The following is a 20,819-nucleotide window of genomic DNA, read 5'->3' on the forward strand; positions in this document are numbered from 1 at the left end:
GCGCTGCCAACTTCTTTCTCGAAAAAACCTCAATCCTTCAGTCACACATCAGATGCTAACCATACAAGTCACTGACCTTCAGTGGGAGTTTCTATTTAATTATCTCTCATAACAATAATACATTTTGCGGTCTATCATTCAGCAGAGACCAACTTGGCTATTCACAGAGCAGCCATTTATCACTCTTGGTAGAAATCTCTGCCTGTAATAGCAGCATCATTTATGCACATAATTGTTACTTCAACAAACAAGTGGGTGTTTAAGATTAATTTGGTATAGCGAGCAATCGCTGGAACATCTTAAAATAAATGTAATAAGAGAACTTCACTGGCTTTTCCCAGAAAAAGATTTATCACCTTGTGATAAAAGGTTAAAATAAATAAGAAATGCAGAAAATTGTCAAATTCTAATGTGCAAATTGTGTATTTAAGTAAATACATGGAGAACCGTTTATAATTAATGTAGCCAAGGAAAAAAAAAAGTTTTCTTTTTATTTATTAAAAAAAAAAATGAAATTGTGAATGACTTAATTCAATAATAATAATACTATAATTTTATTTCCTTATTGTAGGTAAATAGTTAAGGGGGTGATGCTGAATTTTAAAGGTTCCAATGCAGGTTACAAGTACTTTAACGATATGCTATTAAGAAATTCAGAGTCGGGGGCCTCATTCTTTTTAATTACTGCACCTATCATTTATGATAGACTCCTGACTGACGCGTCAAAGAGCCCTACAGCTCTTGAACTTGGACAACCTAATGCTGCTCACCCACACATCAACCGCTATGATTCACTCCTCACAGACTCCTCATTAACTGTGTGTGTGTGTGTGTGTGTGTGTGTGTGTGTGTGTGTGTGTGTGTGTGTGGCCTGGTATTCCTTGTGTTGTGGGGACCTAGATCGGTTTACACAGTCACATTATAGGGACTTGTCTTCCTTATGTGAACAAAAATCAAGCCTCCATGATGTAAATGATTACATTTGATGGTGAAGACATGTTTGAAAGTTAGGTTGTAGTTAGGGTTAGGGTTAGGTTAGGCCAGTAGTAATAATGGAAACCAGTGTGTGTGTGGGGGTGTGTGTGTGTGTGCGTGTGTGTGTTCCTAACTGGCTGCACAGATGGTGTCACGCTCAATCCATCTTTGATGCAGCAGGACCACACACACACACACCGAGTGTCACAGAATGAATGAAGATGAATGTTGGTTACACTCTGAGAGAAAACATCTCCAACTTAACGATTTACGGATATATTTTCTGTTGTTGTTTTTTTTCATTAAAAAACATGGGAGTAAAATAACTTTGAGAGAGAGACTTTGTCTAGATGGTTCATTCATGCACTGACTGCAGAACTGTGCTGCAATTCCACTCCGAGTTAATAAGTTTATTCACAAAATCACAAGTCTGCCTAAGTTTCCCATTCCAATACAGCACATTACAGACAACTTATTTAAATCACACGGAGCACAGAGAAGTGTCGGCGTGAAGCCAGACACCCGATAACTCACTGAAGTCCAGCCAGCGACTTCATTTTAATTTTTGATTTGCGACTCACAATGCGTGCACATAGTGCTGTGAGACAAAATCATGACTGACAAACTTCAATCTACATCAGACAGTAATAGCAATTCATCAACATTTACTGTAGCAGCTTTCCTTCAGCCGACACAGGCATGTTTCTATTATCCCGTCTGGGTGTTTGCATGTGCACAAATCTTCATTAGAAAAGGAGTGAGGCATCAAAGCAGCAAAGGAGATGTCAATGTGTCTGACAGAATGAAATACCAAGAGTCTGTCCTTCTCCAAGGGCAGTGTCTGTCAGTAGCCCTCTATAAAGCACGAGCTATTGTCTACTGCAGCCGTGTCAAACCGAGTGGAAGTCAGGGGCCACATACAGAGCAGTCTGATCTCAAGTGGGCCGGACGAGTCAAATAATCTCATAATAACAACATTTACCATTTACACATCACTGCAATCAGAACCTCAAAATATATCCTAAATTGTATGTATTTATTTAGTTAATAATTTTTTTCTTATTCCTGTATTTGCTGTATGTTATATGTCCCGTTTGACATGATTCTATTGGATGTTCAATGAGAACTACTCTCCTTGGGTGGGATGGGACTGTGGGAGAGGTAAAAAAATGTGGAAAAAAGTCTTTAGTCACATTGCACTGCTGTGTTGTCTTGGAATTACTTCCAATAAAAAAAAATCCCAAATTTATAAAACACAAAAGTGTTGATTTTTTTTTTTTTATCAATACACATTTCAATACTGTATATGTTATTATTTTATACGAACACATTTCTGCATTCAAATATCATGCATTACATGCAGTTTCCTCTGTGTCTACCATAATGCACATAGCAAACGCCCAACCAGATTTGTATACTTTGTATTTTTATGACAGCTATAACTTATGCCATTATGAAACAGCACAATCAGGAAGGATATATTCAACTCTTTTATTTAGCCAGTGTGTGCATTGTCCTTTGTTTTTGCATTTTACTGTGCATACTTGTCATTAATGAATCACGACAACTCAGTGCCGATTCTGCCACTAAAGCACTTTCGGCGGCAACGAACGATTGTTTTCGTCATCGATTAATCTGTCGATTATTGTTTGGTCCATAAAATGTCAGAAAACATTTTAAAAAAACGTCGATCTGTGTTTGTCAAACCTGGAAATTACTATGTTCTTCTCGTTTTGTCCACAAACCAAAATGATTCAGTTCTAATGATTTGATTGTTATGTGGAGCAAAGAAATTAAGAAAATATTCACATTTAAGAGGCTAAAACAATCAGAAATGTTGTTTTAATAATGAAAAAAGCTTCAAACCGATTCATTACTTAAAGGTCACATAGAGTGGTCCTGTTGCACATATATGTGCGTTATGGAGGTCTACTTACATACATCAACTTGTTTTTATGGTCAAAAACCTCCTAGTTGCTGTAAAGGAGCCGATAGAAATCCCCTTTCTGACGGTGTTTCCCAGCCGCGAGATTTGAGACTCTCTCACCCAGAAGACAGAGTCTTGTGACTTGCCAGTACCCAGGAAGTGACATTTTCAGCACACCCGCTCCCAGAAGCGCAGCTCCCCCCTCTGGAACGGTGGATGCACTGCTACTCATTATCAAAACATTGTTTTAACAATGTTTAAAAATAGCTTCTTCACGACTCCCCGCCGCAGTCCCTTTTATGACTTTGACCCGGAGTCAGACCCAGAGTCTGAAGACACTGTCGCTCGTGAAACACCTCCACAACGGACGTTATTCTTCTTCTGCGGTTCAATGTACGCAACCGGATGTGCCCGGACTACCGCCCGGAGCAGGACGATCTGCTGTTCTGGAGAACCGGTGTTTACGTAACCGGACCGGGTTTTTTCAGAGATCTCGCTGAGTCCGAGATTACAATAAAACACAGCGTTCTCAGCAACGGCTGAACTGTTTGTTTAGAACCGTCAGGGCTTCTTAAACAAGGTAATGACGCAGATACACACTAAAAAACAGCGTTAATTGGAACTTCCGGTGTAGGTCCGCTTTAATAACCGATTCATCGAGTAATTGTTTCAACCATGAATCCACACCGCTTCACGACATCATAGATAGATAGATAGATAGATAGATAGATAGATAGATAGATAGATAGATAGATAGATAGATAGATAGATAGATAGATAGATAGATAGATAGATAGATAGATAGATAGATAGATAGATAGATAGATAGATAGATAGGTCTTCTGTAATTGTTTTCATTGAGAGTCTCCTCGAGGGGAAAATGACATACTGTGCGTTTAAAGTCTTGTAGTTGTAATGTAGTTCATATGTTGTACCCACACTCTTAATGGCAGAGTGATATAAGCAAAATCATGGCTCTATCCCAAAGGGATCCTTGAGCGTTCATGTGGATGACCTCCCTATTACAGGTCTGAGATGGAGCTTAATGGAGAAAAATGGTGTCCAGTCAGGTGGACAGGACCGTGTCCCCAAGCAGTTGTTCAGCAGTTTGATCTACAGCGCGGGTCACCTTGTCCACCCACTTACAACAGAGCTACAGCACAACCCAAACCCAGTTCACATAACATCAGGGGCAGGGAAGATGAATAATTGGGTCAATATGATCAGACAGCCTTCTCACACCTCTGTGCAGCTTTTATTTTACACTTAACCCCCAGTTTAGAGAAAAAAAATGGACTGAAATGTCCCAACCAAGCTTCAAGACAAATGCTGATTTTTGCTCACCCTTGGGTACTGCAACTGCATTATTCACAATTATCTTAGTATGCAGAGACTCTGGCTAATTAAAAGCATTTGGTTGTGTTTGGCTAGGAGCCTGCAACAGTTTAAAAGAGTAAAGACCAGCTTTAAAAAAAACAAAAAAAACACCAATGGGAGGAAACCTGAAATCTAAACACTAAGACACAAAGCCTTAGCTTTTAGAGACAGCACATTCATCAGTAGATAAATGCAGCTGAGCCAACTACATAGTGCCGGCTTGGGTATTACAGTACAGCAGCAGAAATAAAGTAGCATCATATCACCCCTGTCGAAGCTAAACCATGAAAGCAATACTTTAGGTCGGTAAAAATTCAGTGATAAATCAGCCTGGCATACATTATGGCCAATGTGAACTAATTGCATTGTTGTATATTACATTTGTGTCGAGACAGTTGTTTAGAAATGTTGTATAGAAAAAGAAAAAACTAACACGAGATGCATCATTACGGAAGCGTAGAACTGCCACAGAGGAGAGAAAAAGAAATCTGAGCCAGTTTCGAGATTTAACGAGGCAGCTGTAGTCTGAATCCTTCGGCTGTGCGCGACAGCGTGTCATCCCTGCGGCTAAGTACACAGATTTATACTGTAAACATGCACGGTGATCGATCAGAATAATCAGATGTCATTAGCTCACTCTTACGAGTGCGCGGGAGGAAACCTGCCCAGTGGAGAGGCATGAACCGAGAAACCGATGGAGCGAGAGACTTCCTGTTTGCAGCTGTGAACCTCGGAGCAAAGAGAGCCTTCTCCGCCTTCAAACTCATCCCTCCCCGATGTAAACATCACACAATAATCAATCAATACACCCGACTTTAAGGTAAAATCTAAGCCCGCCATAATGAGGAACAGCTCCTCTCTCTCCTCTGTGGCAGCTCTGCACTTCAGTCCACATCATATATCGAACAAATGTTTGAGGTAATGGTCTGCTGGACAATGAAAGTGGCTTAATTGAATTAGTTGAATGCTGGCAGCTCACCACAGGGTGTTGGTAGATCAAAGTTGGCATTCCACTGGTCAATATTGTTCACTGGCCAGAAGAAGGAATTCTCTGCTTGCTGCTGGGTGTTTTCCAGTGTGTGTGGAATAGAAGGCTCTGTTTTCATGCTCAAACTACTGGTGGTTTTTATAAGTAGCACTTGTCCCACAGAGGTGTCTCAACAGTCAAGTATAACATGTGGGGGAGCATACTCCTCTATTTTGTTCTTATTATCAACTCTTATTGCACCATCTTTGTTTAAAGGTTTATTAATACAGTGGCATTTGACAACTGCTAGTGTATCTCCGAAGTTTGTAAAAAAGCCTGTGAGCCATCTTGCACTACCACCACAGTTAACCCCAAGGTCAAATCTGAGAAGGCAGCCTGGAGCTTCTCGCCCTTTACATTCCTTCCATCACAGTAAAACCATAGCAGAAACCCTGCAGAATACTCATCGTAACCTGGTGTGGAAAGACTTTACATGCTCTCTAATGAGATAAAGCAAAAGGAGGAAGAGAAAGATGCTGCTGGGCATCAACCTTATTGCAGAAGCAGAAGCAGCAGTGAGTTGGTTCTTTCCCGGGGCAAAACACGTTTCACCTGATGTGGAAACTAAAACCCAGTTATGGTGACGCTCACCAATCTGACTTGGGTCTACTTCAGCGACAGGACACGCCGGAATCAAGGTATCATGGGGCATAGGAACATAGAGTGGATACACATGCCTCAATACACTGTACCTGTACTAAATAATCTACTCGCATTAGCTCAAGGTGATAATGACACGTTTCCATGGCGACTTTCCGGAAAATGACGCATGTGACGTCATGTTTTACGCGCCGCATCACCGGAGTCCAGGCACCGTTTACCAGTTAGCTCCGTTAGCTCCTTTAGCATGCCTACAGTGAATTGCAGCGGTCTGTGTATTAAACGAAAATAGCAGCGCTACAAATAGCCAGCGTACCTGTGTACTGCATATATGTGCCTCTGTTTAGAGTTACTTTAGAGACTTAGTTTAACAATCGGGAGTCAGGTAAACATGACGTCACGCGCGTGACTTTTTTCCAGCCAGTCGTCATGGAAACGCATCATGCATTAATGTGCGTTAACGTTGACGCCTTGCAGAAAATGCAGGAAATGAGCCTAAAAGGAAAAGCCCTAAACATTGATCTGTGAAGGGTCAGTGTCTCTGAGGAGCAATTGTCCAATGCCCCTGACCCATATTGCACTCTTGCTTTATTGAGAGTTGGACAGATGCCCTCTTAACAACACACTACCACCACCTCCCAGAAGGCCCACAGGCAATCATACTCAAAAGTAATTCATTGTGGCATAGCTAATAAACCTTTGTACTCTGATGGAAAGCAGAGCTTAAAAAAAAAAAAAAATAGAGGCCTTGACGCTTCAGAGGATTGAATCGTGGTAAGAAAGGGTTCAAGGTCTTCAGGGAGGAAATGACAATAATCGGATGTTCATCTATACAAAAGCAGATGATAATCCTAAACCTGTGTATGAGTAAAAGGGGTTAATCCTCACATTACACAAAATAAGCTTTACTTAAAATATTATGTAAAGGACCAAGTGTTTGCCTCAGGGTGTTGAGCCATCTTTATATCAAAGGAGTAAAATCCTGGACATATAGCATTAAACATGAAAAACTGCATTTTCCGCCAATGTTACAAATTGCTAAGGTCTACCACTTTGGGAATCACTGGTCTACATAATGCACAGGTATACACGGTATAGCCACTACAAAAGAGCCAGGATTTTCATATGACCACTTAAAAATGTACTAATATGTATAAACATTGTTTTTTGACAGACCTTCACTTGTTTCCGGAAATAAAAAGGTGGGGACGTTGGTCATTTTCAATAGAAAACTACTTGAATAGAATAACATTCATGATGTGTGCCCTGTACGTGGAACTGCACTGGTGGTTTTTACGAGATGGGGGTAGAGTGGGTGGGGCTCGACACGGTCGATTGTAGCACTTCTTTAACACAGCATGCTAACGCGTCGTGGTTATAAGCATTGGAACTAGGGTGAAATGTAAGAAAAGCCAGTGACACTTGTGGTTTGTTGTTGTTTTCTAAAGCCTGACCATGAATCTACATCCACTCTAGTGGACAATGTGTCCACAGAAAAAAACAGATAATAATATAACCAAACACAGATGGGGAGCCATGGTTCTTACTTAACTGAACATTCAAGAAAAGTCAGCAGATGTTATAATAGCTTGAGCATTTTTATTGTGCCATAGCAGGGGGTGTTATGGTGCCTCCCCAGTGGCTAAAATATATAATAACATTAAGTAGAAAAAAATAGGCCAAATAAAGACTTTTCTTGTTGAGGTATAATAAATATTTGAAGTAACGCAGCGAGATAAAAATCTTAATTCTATTGCATTTATGCGATTACGTTTTAGCTCGGCTGCCATGTAACTGATACCCTTCTTATTTGTCATGAAAGTGCTGAGAAAGTGATTAAAGTCCGTGTGCTGTGTCGTTTGACTTTATCTTGGCACTATTGTTTTCCATTATATGTGTAGAAATGTGATGTCCTCACAGTGTGTGTGTGTGTGTGTTTAATAAACTGCTTTGTTGAGCGATTCACTTATCAACCAACTCAAAAACGTATTACAAGTGGTCTGGGCTGCTGCTCTTGCAGCTCTGCACAGCTCATGTCATCATGAACAACAACAACAACAATAGAACGGGATCTCAGTCTAAAGGAGCAGTGTTTTTTGTGGAAAAGAGACACTCTTTTCTTAGTCTCTGCATTGTCTGCGGTATTTTCAGTATACTCACTGCAGTAGACCACACTATACCACAAGTCGCTTCAGTAGGACTGGAGTTCTCAACTCAACTGCTCCATGCAAGGTCAGTGTTTATCCTGAAAAAAGTCTGGAAGTTTTAACAAATTTACGTGGATGTGGGCACATGGACCAGCAGACGATGAGTCAAGGTGACACCAACTACTGCACATTCATTAATGCATTAAGTCCTTTATCCAATCATCTGCTCAACAGAGATATTGTCTACCATTGTCTACTCTGTTTACACAGCCTCACTGATTACACAAATAGCAAATGACTAGTGAGATAAAAGGGAAAACTGTCCACGGTCCAAGTTTCATATTGACAATTTCTGGCAAACCCATCCACTGTCTCAGACAAACAAGCTCATTCATCCTGTCTGAGTCATTTTATTTTTTGTGTTCTTTGATTGAGAACTCAGAGACACGTTTTGTTGTTTTTGTACCGTCTTCTTCTCCTTTGTGTGTAACTAAAGGTTTACTCTGAGCAAAAACGTCAGCCACGAGAATCAAAGCGAACAATGCCCAACTGTCAATTTCAAAGATCTCCAACATTTAGTACGAAACGGTCCAACATCTCAATCTGGTGTATTTAGCGACAGCACTGCCGAAAGCCTGACGATCGCGAGCGGCGACCCGCATCACAACCCCCCCCCCCCCCCCCGTCTGTGCTCTGGTCATAGAGGAAGTACTGAACAAATCTTTTTAATTAACTGATTCTAATGAGTCACTAGATTGTAAAACAAAGTCACAGCAGTTTCATGGAGCCGGATAATGGAATAATGGAAAAGCAACCAAACTATGTATAGTCAAAAGCACCATTAGCTGCACATTAACGCGTGTAATGACAGTGAGAAATGTAGGAAAAGTGACCAAATTTTCGCTTTTACAGCCAAAGTTTTTATTTGGATCGGGCATACCCCAGGTACACCCGCCCCTCGGTTGCAGATCCTCTGCCTCTTTGTGGGGAAAAAGCTGGATTTCTATTTTTAACCTCTGTTTCTATTAGTAAAATTGCCAACGATGTGTGGGAAAGAGAGGTTGGGTTGAAGCCAGGAGGTAGGCAGCGGCAGTGGGAGAGAACGGGAGTAAATGTAAGTACAGTTTTAGTGTCGAGGCCTTGCATCAACTTAACTGCTTAGAGTTAATTTTAGATACCAAAAATAGTGCAACAGCAAAGCTGAGGTTTGGTGACAGATGAGCATTAACATTAAATAATTACAGCTTATGGCTTTAATGCAAAACAATTTGCAAAACTAAAACAGCACGACTGCTACCAAACAAAAGCTACATAATAATCCATGCTTTTTTTCCCATTCAGTCATAATTTAGTCAAAAACAGCAGAGGCAAACAGGTGGATGAATGGGCTGTTACACTGGCAGCCTAATAGTGATGTATGATTTAATGTATCCTGTCCACTGATAGAAGCATAGAAGCAATAACCTGCTCTAGAAAGCACAACAGCAACAGCTAAAAGCATCCACGAGCAAAGAACATCAAGGTTCACTAATCTCCGTCTGCAGCCCCCTCCCCCTCCTCCTCCTCCTCATTTTCTCCTGCTCAATCAATACCAGACTCCACAGCACATACTGTAGTTGGTTCAAAGACGCTGGTCCACAGATTATAATCTCTACCCCTGAGCAGATAAACCCAGTAGAAGGACAGTACAATAATTGCCTGCAACACACGCATAAGCTTTCTACACTTTGGACTCCCACCTCCACTCATTAGGCTAATTTAGATGGTAATAGGGAGAAGAGAAGATGTGAGGAAACTAGACCTTGAAGCTATTCTCAACCAAACAAAAAGAGAAACAGAACGACAGTTGATACCATTTGTTTGCAAGTGTCTTTCTTCGTCTTCTTCAGCTTAGATTCAGCAACTCATGCCCTGTGTGTGTGTGTTTCCCTCTGATAGTCAGTGTATGGGTGGGCTGCAGGACCATTGGTGGCCCGGTGGACCATTACAAAACCCATAAAGTTTTTAGCAGCCATGACATTGCCTTTACAGGGGTTCTGATAGGTTTATGCACTCTACGGCTGGATAAGGCCAGAGGTCATCCAACACTCTGGGAAAGGACACAGTTTTTTGTTTTTTTTCTCATGTGGAAAAATAATAAAAGGGAGAATTTAAATGGTCCACTTCCATAGATTAGAATTGGTTTAATTTAGAGCTGAAACGATTCATTAATCCATTACTAAATTAATCGTCAACTATTTTGGTAGTCGATTAATCGGTTTGAAGCTTTCCTCATTATTAAAACAAGATCAGCTTCTTAAAGGGACACTGTGTAGTATTTATGGGTTTATATGACCCAAAATCCACTTTTTTATACATATTATGTGCTCCTGCATTGTCTAGTCACTGTATAATAGTTTTTGTTTAATTTTCGTAGTGTTTCAAAAAGTCATTTAAAATAACATGGTCGCGGGCCGGGGTTGCATAGCCACTGTTATGCAATTATATATATAATTGTATATTTATATACACAAATATATAATTAAAACAGAATCATTTTGCCTTGTGGACCCTTCCAGAAGAAAGGGTTTTTCAAGGGTTCTTGGTAACACTAATGGTTCCAGTAAGAACCATTTTGATCCAGAGAACCCTTTTAAGCCCCTTTCCCGAATAAAGGGTTTTAAAAGGGTTCTTGGTAACACTAAGGGTTCCAGGTGAAACCTTTATGAAAAAGGTTCTACCTGGAACCAAAAAGGGTTCTCCTGTGAGGGCAAGCTGAAGAACCTTAAATAGTTCGACTTAGCACTTTTATTTCTAAGAGTGTTTAAACTGACTCATTGTCCTCGTGGAGACCAAAAACCTGGTCCTAATGAGGCAGAACCTCATTTCTTAAGATCTGGTTAAGTTAAGGGCTAAGATCTGAATTGTATACGGTTGTAGTTTAGATTAGGGTTAACCCTTTGTTTAAGCCCATGGTTCCCAAAGTGTGGTACGTGTAGCACGAGTGGTACGTGTAGCGTCCTCTGGTGGTACTTGGAGGAAAATCTGAAACACTGCTCTACTGGATATATACCGGGATATGAGAATAACAAATAACAAATTACGTCTTGTATAGTCTTGTACCTTTTGTTTTTTATTCCTCCTCGCATAAGCAATGGATGAAACTGCTGTACCGGTTTATTTATTGAGTTTACTGAATGTATTGATATATGAATGTACTGAACTGAAAGTACAACAGACCTGAATTAAAAAACCTGGCACAGCATTGTGCAGTAAACCATGGTAAGATATCAAGCAGAGACGAGGGGGGTTCAGGGTCTGCGGAGATAATCACATTAACCCCCTCGTCCACTTCCACTCCCCTTTGTTTAATCTCGTTATGAACCGACTGACCACACATGACACTCGCTGTGGTTGAAGAAACCTACTCTTCGTATAAGCAACAGCCACAGCATGCGGCATCAAATTCACATAATATGTCAAACATAATGGCTGACCTGATAAAACATTCATAGATTGACACTTGACTCCCCGTATTACTTCAATAAAACCAATATGGAAATGTGTGCATTGTAATTAAATATGTATGATCTACAGAGGCAATATGGACTCTTTTATGTATAGAAAAGTAAATACAAATAAGCTTAAACACATAAATAAAAGGGCCCATCAGTCATTGGACATCACCACGCCTGATGTGAGTGACCATTTCTTGATTTATTACCTTACCTTTAAGCCTCATGAATCAGCGATTTATTCCATTTAGTGCTCCATCTCCTCAACCTTATCTATTCTCAAGCAAACCTGACACTTTCCCCAACAACAGCAAAGCAAAAACAAAACTTTTTTTCCAGTCAGTTCCCATTCGTATTCCCAGTGTTTGATTAGACTTCTTCTTCTGTCGAGTTTCAACATGGACAACAATGTATTCATTTGCTGTCATGAGCAGCGCAGCTGTGTCAGTCTGTTGTCGACTGCCGTCCCTGCAGCGGGTTTGTGTGTAACCGTTAATCGTGGCCACGAGGCCATTTCAGCTGATGCATCACTCACACTTGGTGTGTCAGAGATAGACGGAATAAATACTGCATGCAGTTGATTTTAGTGCGACTGCAGAAATACAATTGTATTACAAATGTGTGAATAAAGTGGTTTTCTACTTTGGTGAAACATTTCAAAGCGAAACTACTCTGGTGAGTATATTTAAAACAGTTTTTGCTTTTTGCTTTTAAAGGTGAAGTAAGTAGTTTATAGTGACATCTAGAGGAGAGGCTGACATTTACAACAACGAACTGCTCCTCTGCTCACCCCCTCCCTTCTCTGAGCGATACGGTATTCTCAGCCGGTCAAATGTCGTCCTCGTCATCTTTCTCCGTGTCAGCAGATGAGGTTCTAGTATTTATTCAGACAACGAGAGGGAGAGGGCGAGGACGAGGGACAGCTCTTCATGGCCGCGGTAGAGCTGTCAGAAGCCGGCGAGGGAGAGGGCGAGCTACCGCGGCCGTAGCAGACGAAGCGGAGAGAGTAGAGGCGGGACTTCCGCTACAAGTAAAGCGACGCTTGATTTGTTCTCTCTCGGGTTTGTCTATACAGGCTCCTGTAGAAACATGGCGTCTCGCTGCTAACAGTGGCAATGCAACAGCGGCCCGTGACCATGTTATTTTACATGACTTTTTGAAACATTACGAAAATGAAACAAAAACTATTATACAGCGACTAGACAATGCAGGAGCACATAATATATATATAAAAAAAGTGGATCTTGGATCACATAAACCCATAAATACTACGCAGTGTCCCTTTAACGCATGACACGTTTCCTTGACGACTGACGCGCGTTGCGTCGCGTTTACGTGACTCAGGATTGTTAAAATGAGTCTCTAAAGTAACGCTAAACAGAGGCACACATACGCAGGACACAGGTACGCTGGTTATTTGTAGCGCTGCTCTTTTCGTTTAATAAACAAGCTAACCGGCGCTAAAAGGAGCTAATGCAGCTAACGGAGCTAACTGGTAAACGGTGCCGGGACTAAACAGTATGTCACACACGTCTTTGTCCGGTCAGTCGTCATGGAAACGCATCAATGCGTTAACATGCGTTGACCTAGCCCAGCACCAGCCCAACACTACTCCTCCTCATATCTTTTACACACGATGGCGCATTGCCATAATTCACATCTTTGCTATTTATACGTAGGAAATGAATGAAATGAGAGCAGAGATTCGAGGTCAGCAGAGCTCATCATATCTAAAATGCTTTTAAACACCCATAACACCCAACATCAGAATTGAACGAGTACACATATTACACACAATCCTAGGCCCCCGCGATTTGAGTTCCCTGACAGAGAGCGTCTCCCTTCTCTGTTGCAATCTCTCAAGTAACTCTGTAACCCCTGAGGAGGCAACCATCTGAATACTGATGTATTCATCCCGCCAGTCAGAACACAGTGAGGAGTCATAATCCCAAGGCCCCTGTGCAAGGACATCCTCCTTGAACCATAATCAACCTTACATCTCTTAGTAGCCCCCAGAACATGATTAAAAAATGGCCAGGACATACTGCCTCTGCACCTGGGATATGAATAGTGCCTGCTGCAGCATGTCAATCAAGCTGTGAGGAGCAGATGTGCACTCACTCACTCACTCACTCAAAACTCCCACTAGCCACGTAGAATGACTGAAAAGCCACATATCTCATGCCACACATTAAAACGTCTTAGCAGATATAGGGGGGGGATCTAGCAGAGCAACAAGTATAATGCCGGAGAGGACTATTTGGAGAGGCCTAGCTCTGCTGCTCCTCAAGTCTGAGAGAAAATATTCATTGGCAACTGTTCCCTCATAGTCTGGGCCAAACCACTAAAAGTCAAATGTCCATACACAGAGCTTATGCCGAGGAGAAGAAACGGGAAACAATGGTGCAGTGGACTTTTATGCAAACTGATGCTGTCTATCTAAGGCTCTGGTCCTGGACTACAACACTGGATCGGCTGCACAGTAAAACTCGGTGAACATCCGGTTGGTTCCCAATGTTAAATCAGAACAGAATGAATTAGTACAAGGGCAGAAATGGGGAGTACAGCACATGCTGAAGACGAGAAAGAGATGGGGGCTTTCACAAGATGAATGCATACAAAGGTCACTGAAGAAAAGATGTTTTGACCATTTATATATATATATATATATATATATATATATATATATATATATATATATATATATATATATAAATAAACCATAAAGAAAATGGATTGCACTGTGTGGGATGAAAAATGCATCACGCAAGCAACACAAGTCACATGTATGAAGCTTCCAGCTGAATTCTAAACTGCTTCCAAGACGTGACTGAGCGGATTGCTCTGGATTCACACATGAAAGCTGCACTTAAAAACCCACAATCCATATAAATCTAAAGTCTATGACACCCACAAAGTCTTGTTGCCTCTAATGAAGGCAAGCAGAAGAACAACTGGAGCCCGTACCGCTCTGGCAAAATATGAGAATTATGAGCGAGCGAGCTCTTTTTTTTTTTTTTTTTGCCTGCAGCACTATAAATGGATATTATTCAAAAGAGCATATTGATGTTTGAAAAAAAAAAAAAACAACAACTTGTATTCACTAATCAAAATGTAGTGAGAGGCTGCCAGTCGAGCTGCTGGCACACAACTCGGCAGGAGGGGGATTGGGGGAGACACAGAGGTCTTGCTTTACAAGATGGAGGGGGGGGGGGGGGGACTTGAGGAGTGATGAATTCCAACAATGTTAATTTTCTGCACGTATTTAAACTCATTGAGAACAATGATGGTCTCCAGAGTTAGAGGCTCCAGAATGTAATGCCAGAGTTCTAGCTGAATAAATCTCTCCCCGTACAACATGAACATACAGTTTTTTTTCCACGAGTCCTTGGGCCATCACGAGTATTCAGAGCAGCTTCGGTACATTGTGGTCTAGTTTCTCTCTCAAGTGTCAGGAACCCCGACTGAAATAATGAACACCACCGTTGTGAAAAACGCTCCCTCATTACGGATGTGTGGGATCGTTCTCCATCTCCGTCGGACATTTGACTGGTCAGAGAGCTACTAAATGATGTTCCGCTCATTCAATGCGTTTCCATTTAATTGCTCACATCACATCAAGTCCATAAAACTTCATTAAAAAAAAAAAAAAGAAAAGTTCCAGGCATTTCCCCAAATCCCAGATCAGTAGGGGTCGCTGCGCAAGGTTGTTATGCTTCTGGCTACAGTGAGCAATGGCGTCCGAGAGAGAAAGACTGTTGTTGTTGAAACAGTGGCCGTTTCTCACTTTTCTGTGCCGCGGAACGCAGTTTTAAGATAATTTCAGGCGAGAAATTGGCCATTTAGAGTCTAAACATGTGCTGTGTGTTAAGATATGACGTATTATATCAGAATATTTCTACCTTTTTGCTCCAACACTGGCGTAGCTAAACAGTAGCCACCCCTCTTGACAACTTGACAGGGCCTAAATGCACTGCCATCTCATGTTGATGGACATGTACATTAACTTGCAAATCACCCACAATGACACAAAGTGGTAGGAAAAGGAACTGGCTGCTATGGCAACAAATATCATGCAGTCGGGGCAAAGCTGTGGCTTATAAATCAAGGTTACAACAGTTTTTTTGGGGGGGGAGAAGGGAGCGTCATATCTAAAAATGGGAAAAATGTCTCACACTCTACTGAAAGAGAAACTTTTTCTCCTTCTTTTGATATATAGCTATACAGTTAAAGGGTATTTATGATGTGTAGGATACACCACGGACTATATCCCAGAGGTCTTTGCGCGCACAAGCTTTTTTTTTTATTAACCTTCATTATAACAGCTTTGTGGAGCCTGGAGAACTGTATACAAAAAAAAAGAATAAATAAAATAAGCTCTAAAACAACAACAATACAGAAATAAGATATAATGGTGATATAATTAGATATCATTTCAAACATTGTTGTTTCAGACAGGGACTTACAAAGTTATTTCAGCAACTTAGTTCTGAAGAATTTACATTTGTGGACGTGCGAGAGGAAGAAACTTATCCAGGTTTATTTTACCAGTTACCGGATGTTATTTTTAAACTATCGCTGTAGAGAGAGTTTTATTTTTGTACTAATTCTATCTGTTTAGAGATGGCAATAATATGCGAATAAAGGGAAATTATTTTACTGAGATAAATCACACCCTGACATCTGCGTTGATGCATCTTCATTTCCTCCAGTATTACATTAAATAATAAATAATAAATGATCACAAAACTTGGTACAACACAAAACTAGAACTGACTAAAACAAACTACCAACTAAAAAAACACTGGTATTAGTTCTACTAAAACATTTAGAAACACGGAACAAGAGTGTGCAAGAGTTATTTTTCCATTTTTAATCTTGGATCCAAGTCGTCAAAAGCTTCAGTGTGCATTACTTTTCCACTATAGACCGTGTCATGTCAACATGCAGACCAGAAAATTATGCAGCACTATATTTAGATCACAAACAAACCTGCTCGTGCAGCCCTTGTGAAAGTGGAGGCCAATCATGGACGACTGCCTAGAACAGCGAGCCAGATCTATTCAGTCCACCTGCATATCCTTTATTGGTTTACAACTTTAAAGTGTTATTGATTTGCAGAGAGGAAAATCTAACCCCTCTTTGCAGCATAATGACGAGGTTGAGGCTACAGCAAGGACACCATTTATCTACGTCGTCGCTCCATTGCTTTAGTGTTGGATGGAGACTCGGGCCATTTCAGAGTCCATTATAAAAGCCGTCTTAGAAATCCACTCTGATCTATGGAGACCTGCAGGGTTTTTCTGAAACTGCATGAATGAATGACTAACAACTGTCTGATTTAATTTAGTTGTAGGGAGGTTTTTAAAAAGCAGCGGCAGATGGACAGAACCTGTATAGAGAGCATGTACATTTCCTAGTTGTTAGATTGCCAAATATATATAAGAATGTATGTTTAAATAACTGGGCCTGAAATTAGCTTCCCCTATTTCAAAGACAAAACTTTGTTATACTCACTCAAGGAGTACTGGAGGACCACGCTCTCAGAAAAGCGGGTTAGCCTTCTACAAAACGGCAGAATGACTGCTGACATTTAGTGAAATATTACGTTAACGGTGCACTTATCAAAATGACACAGAGCGTTGCTTTTCTCTCATCAGAGTGATCTGCGATTGAGCGTGAGGAGCGCCGACACAGACATGCTGAAAGCACATTAAAAAGACAGCCAAAGACTTTCAACCTGTGGTTTGGAAAACTCAAGGAATTCACCATTTATTTTTTTGATGGCTCCAAATGACAGATGAGTCATTAACTAATTTTCTCATTTAACTTGTTAGGACGCTGTATTTCATAATTATTCTTGGTTCTTCAAACATTAGAATTGGAAAACTGGAGTCGTTTAAATCTTTAAACCAGGGGGGGCACCCAAGGTGGCGGCTTGAGGGAAGGTTCTGTGGAGCTATGGATCCTTAAACATGGTGTACTGTGGGTTCCTGTGACTTTTTGAGGCAAACCAATAAGGATTAATCTGAATGGGTTAGGGTTAGAGTAAGGCTAACCCTAACCCTAAAGAACTTAGCCACTGAGATATTGAGTCTAACATGAACGCTGCTTGCTCGAACCCGCGCTCCAGGAAGTGATGGCCGACATCTTGGCTAACATCTCTAAGGTTATCGATGAGAAGCTAAGCTCCTTATTACAGCTACTTGCGAGACCATCGCCTGGAGCTAGACACCCATGAGAAGCATATCACATACGCAGAGGGGAGAGTAGAGCACTGGATGATACGGATACTACGAATCCATTGAAAGCAAAATGAAAGCCAGAGAGCAACAGGTGTCTAAGCTAAATGAGCTTGACGAACAGAAATCAAATATAAGAAAGGAAGAATATAGGCATTGTCAGAATTCCAGAGGGTGTGGAGGGCAATACCAACAAGGTTTATTTTTTAAGCCAGCAGTTTCTTCTATAGATTACTTACAAAATGCAACACTACAGACACAGAACATGTAAAGGACACATGGGAAAAGGAACTTAATATAGATATTGAAGGTGATGCTCGGGAAAGTGCAAATACCTTGTGTATCTGCAACAGAGTAAAAGGAATCCAGTTAAATATGTTGCACAGATTCTATAGATCTCCCTCTCTGCATCACAAGTTTAATGCTTGCTGACCTGCCTCCTCAGAGTCCTGAGTGTAGGACAGAGTCAGTCTTGTTCATTGCTTTTGGTTTTGCAGGGAAATACAGTGCCTCTGGTATATTGTGGTACAAGAGATTAATACGATTCCATCTACCTGTGTGCAGTGCGAGACGTATATGCTGTTTTGGATATCACATAGTGGTATTTCTGAGAAACTGTACAAAATGATAACTTTCTGTGCAAGAAAATCTATCTTTCTGTATCTGATAACAGGTAAACCTGCTTCTAAAACACAGCGGCACAAAGTCGTAATAACTTATGTGTCTTTGGCCTGCATAATGAGCCTTTTATGTCATATATTGGAATGGATGTTGCAACTATAATGTACAAAAGGACTTGCATAAGTTGCAATAGGTAATATATTCACAGTCACTCCTCCTAATATACTTTAATGTCAGTGCATAACTCCTGAGCCATCTATCTATGTTTATATTTGTGAGCTCAGTGGTTAGCTATTTGTATTTGTTTTATGTTACGTTATTGTGTTGAAAATTAAATTAAATAAAATGTAAAATATATTAAGATATCGATGCCAGCTGTACCGTCATACTAAGAAAGAATCTGCGGTACTATAGTTGGCAGATCATGTATTATATGGCGTGTCAGGCAGCTCAGAATCACAGCAGATGCTTCATCTATTACAGCCTGCCTTGCACACATCCTCGGAAATAAGACTACATAGAGGTGCAGTGGATATGGAGCATCTTAAACAGTCAAATTAACCCAAAGGTACATTGTACATAACAGACAAAGTCTAATAAGATCAATAAATATAGCGATAAGTAGAAGAGGAGTCGCATACATGTTGTGACTGACTGTGGGTCAGTAATTCTCTGTGGGAAAAGCTCGGTGCGGTGATTTTGTGTGACAAAAGCTGAACAACTCTGCTCATTGATCCATGATTTCCATGATTCCTCTTTCCTTCTGTTGCACTTTGAAAACACTTTGCACTTTGAAAACTTCAAGTGCATCTGAAAAAAGATCTGTCTCGTCTGCACTCAGGTTGTCCAATATCCCCTGAGGAATACCAGCATCCTAGCAAATGACATGTTTTGTGCCTTTGTTGTCACTAGTTGGTGTTTGCATGCTTCAGAGGCTAAAGGATGGATGTGCAGTCGCTGGGTAACATTCACAACTTTGGGGACTTGGGCTCCCGTGTCCAATCTGTCAATTGATCAAGAACTCAATGAGACGATGAATCTTACTTCACCCTTCTTGTCAGCACATTGCAAATGGCTCCTCTTGCAGACGGGATATCGCCTTTGCTCAGGCTGGAACTTATTCAGCATAGAAGCTGAGTGGACGGTGTAGCTTCCCTATTCTGCAACTTTTATACCTTTTAAAGAATAAACAGACCAACGGCCAGACTGGCTTACCATTACTTAGCCCAACATTAGCATTAACAGGTGTTTACTTCAACTTACACCTAATAGCACACCTAGTCTAATAGTAGACTATTTGGGGATTGGTGACTCGGTTCAATTGGGGGTTGCAACATTCAGCCAGTCGGAGTTTGCTTTCACGCTCACAATCCAGTGAAACGAACCGAAACCTTTTGAATAACGTATTACCCTCCGCGCCTGAGGTGGTGCCACATTAAGAATTACAGACAAAGAATATGACAAACGGTGAACAAGAAAACTCACTCATCTGTTGGTTAATGCAGCCACATAAGAGCACAACATGGAGCTGCATCAAATCCTACCGGTCTTGGTTAATATGTTTTATGCAAACATGCTACACATACACCACAACAATGGGCTCAGGCATTTCTCCCAGCTATTGTTCGATGTTTTGGTTGTGGTTACCCACAATGCCCTGCGCTGTAGAACCAAACTTTTAAGGTGGACCAGAATTTACTTCTTTGGCATCAGAGGGGGCCCACGGTTGGTGTAGCGGTCTTTGCAGCAAGAAGACCCAGGTTCCTGGGTTCGAGACCCAGTTGGAACAAGGGCCTGTCCAGGGTGTACACCGCCTATCGCTCTGTGTCAGCTGAGATAGGCACAGCACCCCCCGCGACCCTCTGGTGGAGGATAAAACGGTAGATAATGGATGGATGGATGTGCATCAGAGTTCTCCGTTGCGCATTCACACCTCCTTAAACGAACCGGACTGTCCAAGCAAATGAACAAGGGTTAAATTAAGAATGACTGGTGTGAATGCACTTCTTCGCTCTCTCATGCTGAACTAAGGGCATGAGGCTCAACTATGACTCATCACCGCTTGTGGTACAAAGTAAGAAGGGAGAAGAGATGAGACAAGACAGGCCAGGACTCTGTGGTCAGCATGCTCCAGTAGATACATGCATCTCTGCCACACAGTACGCAAGTCTGATTTTTCATTTATTCATGTTATAAAAGTAAGGTACTGAACTATAAACATATATATCATTGTATAAATGACCTTCTGTTTCCCTACACAGCAGCAGCAGCACATGTTGGGCGACACAAGCGTCATAGGTCTCTCTGCTTCTTCAGTTTGACAGGCCACTGAACACAACAAAATACCACATTGCAGGACATGCTTGCAGAAAGTAAACTAATTTGAACTGACTTTGATCCTTGGAATGG

The sequence above is a fragment of the Microchirus variegatus genome (assembly GCF_963457635.1).
Source record: "Microchirus variegatus genome assembly, chromosome: 3".
Taxonomy (NCBI): Eukaryota; Metazoa; Chordata; class Actinopteri; order Pleuronectiformes; family Soleidae; genus Microchirus; species Microchirus variegatus.